The 9,273-nt window shown below is 43.5% G+C and overlaps 1 pseudogene; it reads right to left on the bottom strand.

Annotated features, from left to right (window-relative positions):
- Positions 1-1,111: 1,111 nt before the first annotated feature.
- Positions 1,112-1,212, bottom strand: LOC130466571 (uncharacterized; annotated as a pseudogene).
- Between the last annotated feature and the right edge of the window lie 8,061 nt (positions 1,213-9,273).

Genomic DNA, 9,273 nt, shown 5'->3' with positions numbered 1-9,273 from the left:
TCCTATTATATGCAAGTGGTCTAGTTTAGGAATAGGCGAAAGCTCTTCCATAGACTAGATACTTCGTGTGCCCATCCGAGAGGTGGCGGGCACGTCATTCGATTCTATTCCCCTATGTACTAAGTCGTTGCATCATCATGATTGCTTGATTGTTTAGATCGTTTCCCCCAATTCCCTAGGCTATCCCCGACTCCCTAACATTTCCCTATATATATTGATAATTCGTTTAATTGTTAGCTTTAGTTTTCTTAGAATATAATTCAAACCAACTCTTGTTCAAACTAGCTTAACACCTTGACTCAATGAACACCGTTTCTATGGGACGATCCCTATACTTGCCGCTATAGCAATATAGCCGGTTAGTTAGTGGTTTATAAATTTGTTTGGTCGGGTGATTTTATTTTCAACGACGGAAAAACACCTTATCAAAATGGCGCCGTTGCCAGGGAACGGTCGTTGTTATTGAGTTTTGTTGAGACTAGTTCACCATTAGAAAAATACAAAAATATTGCATTCTTGTTTGCTTTCTTTTCCTTTGCAATACTCACGTGTTTCTTTGAGTTTGTATGCTTGATAGGGGTCGTGCACGTCAAAGGTCTCTCCACCCTCTTGACCTTGAATTGGAGAGGACACTAAGGAGACTAAGGCGCGTTCGAACTCGCTCGTCAAGCCATAACCGGTTTGGATCCTTGAGTATAGGTGTGGAACAAGAAGAAAGCGAGCAAGCTTTTGAAACCATGGCTCTCCCGGTTAAGAATTTGGGTATAACGGGAGAATTTGAAGCAACATGTGGTATCCAAGCTCCCACAACCAATGCTAATAACTTCGAAATCAAACCCCCCTTGATTAACTTGGTTCAAAGCCATCCTTTTTGTGGAAAGAGCAACGAGTCACCACACGAGCACCTAAAGCAATTCGAACATTATTGTGATACATTCAAACACAATGGTGTGACTTCGGACTATGTGCGGTTGACTCTATTCCGTTTCTCTCTCCTTGGGCGAGCTAGCGATTGGCTTGACAAGGAGGTCAAGCCAAATTCACTACGCACTTGGAATGAAGTGACGCATTTTTGAGCAAGTTCTACTCTCATGGAAAGACGGCGGAATATCGCCACAAAATTCAATCATTTGAGAAAAATCGGGATGAATCGCTTTTTGAAGCTTGGGACCGACTCAAAGAGTACCAAAGGGAATGCCCTCACCATGGGATCCCTAAGTGGTTGCTACTTCAAACCTTCTACTTGGGATTGAGCCCAACCTCCAAGAAGAGTCTAGATGCAGGGGCGGGTGGTCCCATCATGAACAAGACCGAGGATCAAATTGAAGAGATAATTGAGGACGTGGTCCAAAATTATCAAGCTTGGAACGTTGGTGTAAGGGACTATGATGGCAAGGGTAGGAATGATGATGGTAAAGGGTCGGTATATGCTATGGAGCAAGCTAGGATCATTGAAAAGCTTAGCTCGAGATTGGAAAAGCTAGAGAGCACACCAAGTCAACCACCATCACCATCAATAATTCCACCGCCTTCGGCTACTCTTCTCACCAAGGGGAAGAGAAAGGTTAGTTCCTATGACACTATGCCTCCGGGCACATCTTTTTGTGATAATTGTCAAGACTATGGTCATATCCCCAATGCTTGTCCTTTGGTGCATAATGTGTCTCATGTGGATTATGGTCCTTCTTATGAAGGTGAATTTGAGTTGGAATATGCCCATGCTATGAATGAGAGGCCTAGATATGATAATCCCAATAGTCAAAACTTTACTAGGCAAGCACCTAGAAGGCCCCTTATGCATGGATCCTACCAAGGCTTTGGCCAAGGAGGTGGGTATGATAGTCAAGGCCGAGGTGGCTATAGAGCGCAAGGCTATCAAGGCCAAGCACCCTATGGTCAATCTCATGGTCTTGGCAATCAAGCTCAATACAATCAAGGTAGTTATAATCCTAACCACCAAGGTGGAGGGGGTTACAACTATTCTTATGGGCAATTTAGGGGTGCCTCTAGTGGGGGTTATCCGTTGAACTCGGGAGGTCCATATGGTGTTTCTCAATATCCACCTCCCGGATTCAATGGGCCAAGGACCTATGGCAACCAATTCCAACAAAACCCTAGTGGTTATGGCAATGCACCTCCACCGCTCCCGCCTCTCAAGTCTAATCTTGAGGCTCTCATGGAGTCGTTCGTGGGGGCGCAAGCAAAGAAGAATGTTGAATTTGAGGATTGATTCAAGAAATCCAACACTCACTTGAAAATGATTGAGACTCAATTGGCACAACTAGCTAGCACCATCAAAGAACAACAAGTGCATACTAGTCTCCCATCCCAAGGTCAAGTACCTAAACAAATGTACTCGGTTGTGACTAGGAGTGGGATGATTCTAGCTGATGGTGCTAAACTTGTTGATGCACCTTGCTCTAGGGGTGAGGATTCTAAGGGAAATGATTCCCTGGACTGTGATATGGCGGAAGAGGAGTCTCATGTCGATGACGAGATTGATGGTGTTAAGTCGACGGAGACTACTCTTCCTCCTCTCCCAATTCCTCCTCCGCCCTACCCTCAAAGAATTGCTGGAAAAAAGCTAGATGATCAATTCCATAAGTTTTGGGAAACAATTAGCAAGCTATATGTGTCATTGTCTTTCACCGAGGAGCTCAAGCAAATGACACATTATTCTCGGTTCATGAGAGACATTTTGAGCGGCAAAAGGACTTGTGGCACCAATGAAACCGTGCACCTAACGAAGCATTGTAGTGCTTTGATTTCGAGCCCTTTCCCCCCAAAGCTCAAGGATCCCAGGAGCTTCTCGATTCCTTGTAGCATCCAAGAGCTTAAGTTTGACAACGCTCTATGTGATTTGGGGGCGAGCGTAAGTATTTTGCCGTACAAAATTTATGAGAAACTTAGTCTTGGCGATCTCACCCCTACCCCTATGTCCTTGCAATTAGCCGATCGCTTGGTTATGTTTCCATTGGGTAGGTTTGATGATGTTCCCCTGGTGATAGGGAAGTTGACTTTCCTTGTTGACTTCATTGTCTTGGATATCGATGAGGACGCCCATACCCATATCATCCTAGGGAGGCCATTCTTGGCTACGGCGGGAGCTCTCATCGATGTTCAAGGTGGTCTTATCACCTTGAAGGCGGGAGACGCCAAGGCTAGTTTCAAGCTTGCTATTGAAGATCAATGTTGCTCTAAGATGAAAAGTTGCATGAAAATTGACACCCTTGCTTGTGTTGAGCACAATCACTCTTGTGCTAATTCTTCTAACAATCCTTGTGTTTTTAAGTGTGATGTTGAGATTGATATGAAAGTCAAGAAGAATGTGCACGAGAGCTCCTTGGTGCTAGGTCACTCCTATGATGACGTCATCACCATTCCCGACACATTCGGGATGGATCTTGGTGATATGGGATCACTCACTCCGGCATGTAATGGTAAGAGGTGCATAAGCAAGAAATCTAAGAAAGGAGATCCTACGCCTAATAAGACTTGGTTTGGTCCCCATTCCATGAGTGGTGGTTTGGGTAAGTTGTTTGTGCCCAAAGGCGCTAAGAAGAGTTTGTTGTCTAGTGATAACCCAAGGTTGGGTGTGTTTGACCCCCCTTGACTTTTGGGGGGGTCCGTCAAGCTAATGACGTAAAAAGAGAGCTACCGGGAGGCAACCCATGTAATGAATCTTGCTTTTGTCCCCCCATGAGTTTTGAGGGGACTCGTCAAGCTAATGACGTTAAACGAGCGCTTCCCTGGAGGCAACCCGGTTGCCTAACTCTAGTCCTAATTCGTTTTCGTTTACTAACTTTTGTTTTCGTAGTTTTATTTTTTTCTTTTAATAAATAAAAAAGGGGGAAAGATGGAGTGCATTAATCGAAGCAAAGCAAAAGGGGCATTCATCTAGTTCTGTGCGATCGCACAGCTTATTCATGCGATCGCACAAAACTGGAAATATGGATCAGTAGCTCATCGGTGGATCGTGCGAGCGGGTCAGAATTTTGTGCGCTCGTGCTCGATCCGTGCGATCGCACGGGAATTTCGTGCGCTCGGATCGGGCGACCCGGTTCTGCGATCGAGCTATTACCGAAAATCGCGCCCCTTCTCTTTCCTTTCTCATCTTCATTTCTCATTCTTCACCATTACTCTACTCTTCTCTCTACTCTAACTCTTCAACCTCTACTTCCTACACATTTCCTACTCAATTTCACTCACACATTTCACTCTCAATCACCCTCATTTACAAATTCATCCCCTCCCCTCACCCTAAAACCAGTAATTTCAAATTTTTCTTCAAAAACCCCCAAATTCTAGGGTTTGGTTCAAACTTTGATTTTATGATTCATTGGTGTAATTGGAGCTTTGGAGAGTGCTTTTGGGTGATCTTGTCTTTCTCCTCTACTAGTGGTGACAATTTCTTTCCCTTCCTTCTCCATTTTCTTTACACTTTATCTCATTGATTCATACTATTTGTTGGAATTTTTGATTTTTTGATTTTGGGTGGTTAGAGATGCATGTTTATTTTTGTGTTTACTCCTTGATAATCTAGACTTGTTATGCATGATTCATTGTTAATATTTGTATAGTCTAGGCTCTTGGTAGATTTTTGGTGAAATGTTGAATGGAATTCTTGTTGATTTGTTGATTTTGGTTGATGAGTATTGTTTGGAGTACTCTTGTTCGCATTGAACTTGGGTGGTGTATTGGTATTCGTTTGCGGTAGTCTTGGTGGTAAATTGTTAGCTTTCTTGACTAACTTAGCTTTTCCTTTTATTTTGGATTGTGGTTGTTTTCTTTGTTTGTGTGTAGGTTTTTGTTCTCTAGAAGTTCATCATGATGACTAAACGATCCAAGAAGGGGCCCAACGCCCAACCAAACAAGCGCAAGGCACCCGCCCCACCGGCGTTCGAAACTTATGGCATTACATTTCCGGAACAACGGTCTTGGAGCTATTTTGAAGAATTGTCTAAGCGGACCATCCGCCCGACAAAATTCTATCATGAGAAGACCGTTCGTGATTTGGGGTTTAAGAAGGAGCTTGATACTTTGATTGAGGGACTCGATCTTGAGGAGTTCGTGAAGATGCACGCTAAGACTTACAAGAGGGTAACCCTCGAATTCCTTGCTTCGACTCGGAGGCGAAGGGTTTATGAGGACGGGAAAGAGAAGGTAGAGCTTCACTTTCAAGCTTTCAATAATCAACACAAGCTCACCGACGAAGAGATCAATGATTTCTTCACTATCTTCCCAAACCGGGGTCTTGTCGTTAACCCGGTGGTGGAGTATGCGGGCTCCTATGATGAGAACATATGGTGGGCGAACCTCACGGGAGAGCCGAGGAGGTTCACTTCCTCTTCGGCTAAGTCATCTTCATTTCATCACCCCGCCATCCGTTACTTGAACCGCATGCTTTTATACGCGATCTTCGCAAAGGGGGCTACCGGGTCCTTGTCGAGCCCGGAACTTGGAGCCTTATGGCTAGCCACCGAAAAGGATCGTGGCATTTTGGATTTTGGGCAGCTATAGATCACCTGGATAATTGAAATTCGGGATTGGCAGCCGACTAGTGGCGACATTCTTATTGGTGGGATGCTCACTCTTCTCTTGAGGGCACTCCCCAATGATCCTTTATAAGCTAGCCCAAGAGTAGTTGGATCTGATTTCCGGAGGGGATTTCCTTGACTTTCGGACTCTCACCAATTCCAAGTGGATCAAGGCCACCAAGAATGATAAGTATATTTGGTCGGTCAAGCAACGTGATTGGTGCATCCTCCCCAATCCCTCCATCACTTCTTGGACTCCCAATGTGCGGTATTTGCTTCCCCGCGATCCTCAATTCATTGCCCAAGAGGCAAGGCTTCCTCCTCCTCAACCCGCCCCGGAGTCTCCTCCTCATTGTCCTCCTCAAGGTCCTCCTCCGATCACGGAGCCTTCCCCTAATGAGGGTGGTATGTCATCTTCTTTCTCTCCTTTTGATTTACATGGCTTGCAATCTACCCTTGCGGCTATCTTGCAAGGGCAAGAGGACCAAGCTCGTACCTTGGCCTCTCTTGCTCCTCAAGGGAGCCGCACGGGGGATTCTAATCCCGATTTTGACTCGTCCTACTACGGTAGGCGGGTGTACGATTACCACGTTGACAAAGGGGATTTTGCCCCCTATGTTAACTACCCTTATCACCCTCCCCAACAAGGGCCCGCCCCTAGTTGGAATGAGGAGCGTACACCCACTTACCCGTATTGGACGGGCCCCCTCCCAACCTGGTGTCACTCCCCCCTCCTTCCCTCCCTATGATTATACTATGATGGGAAGGAGTGACTACCGTGGTGATCCGATGTATCCCACACCCCCACCGGTTGATCGGCCTGATGGTTGGCCCGAGGATTTCACCGGGTGGCCCAAGGATTATGTTAGAGGTTGGGATGGGCCCCGAGGAGAGCCTCCTCATGGAAACTACCCCCTTAACCCCGAGTATGCTTGACCTCCCTATACCGATGCTTCGGGTCCCGATGTGGACCCCACCTTCAATTTCACCCCTTTTACGGACAAAGAGGCTCGTGCTCATCGTCTTAAAATGGATGAATATTGGAGGCTTTATGATCTAGAGCGTAAAGGGAAGGGCCCAAGTACCTCTTAGGGTTCCCTCCACTTCTCCCCCATCTTATATTGTGATGGTATGCTTGTATTTAGCTTGGGGGGGAGAAGTGTGACGTGGGGGTGCTATGGGGACCTTTTGATGCTTGTTGGTGTTGTTGATCTTCTTGCCACTTAGTGTGGTTGTATATATGATGAGCTTATGTTGGTTGTTAGTTTCTTTTGGCCACTTGGCCCTTGTCTACTAACATTTTTCTTGGTTGTTTTTGAGTTGTTTTTGGTATGTTTCATTGCGGTGGGTTCACACTTTCCACCATTGCCTTGTCCGTCGATTTTTCGGTGAGTTTGGTTCGGTTTTTACCGGTTCTTTGCGGGACTTGCTCCCACGACATATCCGGTAATATCCTTCTATCTCACATGCATTCTTTGGGACGGGCATATTTCTTGTGGGGCATTTGGTTGGATGGGTAGATGTGCCCCTCCATAGTTTTGTTTTAGGCCTTGGGGACATGGCCTAATTCATGCTTGGGGGAGTTTTGTTGTGTGGTTGCCAATTTGTGATGCTCATTTCTTTGAAATCATACCTTGTGTGCACTTGTATATATTAGTTTCTTTGTTTTTAGTTTGATTTTAGTTTGATTTTAGTTTGATTTTGTTTCCTTTTCTTTTCTTTTGTTTCTTTTGATTCTTTTTGTTTTCCTTTTGTGTGATTTTTTCTTTTCTTTCCTTTTTCTTTGTTTTCCTTTCCTTTTGTCAAGGCAAGTTTTTCTAGGTTTCTTAGGCATTATTCTTGATTTGGGCAAATAAAATTGAAAATTGTAGGTTAGAATGCTTTTATTCCTAATTGGTAGGTGTTTGCACGGTTTTCAATGTCTTGAGTCGAATCTAGGATTTAGGTGTTAAGAAAGTCGGTTGAACTTTGGGTAGCATGCGTCTTGAACCCTTGGCTTGTGGTAAGATGGTGTCGATCTCTCTAGTGACTTGAAACCGGAGAGAGTGGTATTTTCTCCCATTTGTGAGGATCATGTTCAAATTAGCCCAAACACATTGTATACATATATTGAGTGGCATGGATCCTTGGCATTGACTTTCTTATCTCCCAAATTTGACTTTTTCCTTCCCGAGACCGCGACCGAACTACTTTAGGGGATGATAGAGGCATTTCTTTCGGTGACTATTTTTCTTTTTTAGATTAGGACATCTTTATTTTTATTTTTCTCATATATTTTTGTTTGCATTTGCCCCCTTGCTAGCCATTTGAGCCTTTCCCCTTCATTTCTTATAAGCACATTACAAGCCTAATAGCCTTTGTTTTATTTTCACCCTTAGAAGTGATAGTGAAGCTTTGAGTTATGATGCTTGATGGTTTTGAATGATTATGCAAAGTTGAGGAATGATTGATATTGGTATGAATGACAAAGTTTGGGAATTATGTTGTATATAGTGAATAAATAAGCAAAAGCAAAAAAGAGAAAGGAAAGTTTTGAAAAAAGCCAAAAATAGAGAAAAACAAGGCAATGAGAAAAGTTTCATTTGAAACGCAAAAAAAAGAGAAAATCAAATCAAGAAAAGTTCTAAAAGAGCTTTAGTTTAGTTTTGTTGTTGAATAAGCTTGGGGGTACCCCAAATAAGTGGTATGAGTTTGTTTTGGTTCGATTTTCTTGAGTTGAGTTCATTCATTGCGCTTCACTTTAGGTATGAGCACCAATTACCAAATTTGTTCCACACCTTACCCATAGCCTACGTTACACCCTAAAAAGTCCTCTTGACCCTTTTGAGTTGAGTCTTTGTCGGTGGAGGGAGGATTTGGTCAAATTTATGGAATGAGATTGTCATGCTAAGATGTCGGGTAACCTTCTCTTCTCCCTTGCAAATCTTGTTTTCCGTCATGAGACACTATTCTTAAGGGTGGATGGGATCTAGAGATTTGACGTGGTATGCTCGGTTGAAGGGGAATTGATAAGTGCTTACCCTTAGTTCTCTTTGCTTGGCATTTGAATCTTTCACTCGATTTAGGACATTGGTTAGCGTGCATTCGTTTATATGGTTAGTAATATTAGCATTCTCTCATACTTGTTCCATAATAAAGGCCCTTATCTTGAATTTTGTAGTTTCATTTTTCTTTCTTTTCTATTTTCTTTTCCTTTCTTTCTTTTTCTTTTCTTCCTATTTCTTGGTTTGTTTTTCATTTTAGGTCTTGCCTTGATTGTGCTTTTGGAAGAGTTATGGGTGTTTCTCTTTGGAAACCCTTGCGAGATCCCAATCGCCCTCATGAGCGATTGTGGGGTTTAAAGAGCTTGTTGCATGCACTTAAATGCAACCGTGATTCCTACGAAGTGAGTTAGGTTGTAAATTCTTTTAGCTCTTGTTTTTGCAGTTTTTAGATTCTCAATAATATGCTCATCCTTCCCTAGTTCGTGCCTAGTTTGCTAGAGACTAGCAAACGCCTAGCTTTGGGGAGTTTGATGAGCGACATTTATGTCGCTCTAAGCTTAGGATTTTATAGAATTTTATTATGCCTTTTGATAGTTTTGTATAGTTTTGTTACATTTTTTATCCCCTTATTCCATCTTGCACTTTTTCAGGTAAAATGTTGGAGAATGATGGAAAAGAGTGGAAATATGCTCGAATCAGGCCCGTGGGTTAGCACGGGTCAGCAGACTTGACCTTAAAGTCAATCAGGCTCG

This window comes from Spinacia oleracea, chromosome 1 (assembly GCF_020520425.1).
Source record: "Spinacia oleracea cultivar Varoflay chromosome 1, BTI_SOV_V1, whole genome shotgun sequence".
Taxonomy (NCBI): Eukaryota; Viridiplantae; Streptophyta; class Magnoliopsida; order Caryophyllales; family Amaranthaceae; genus Spinacia; species Spinacia oleracea.
The sequence above is the reverse complement of the archived record's forward strand: the minus strand, read 5'-3'. Positions and strand labels throughout refer to the sequence as shown.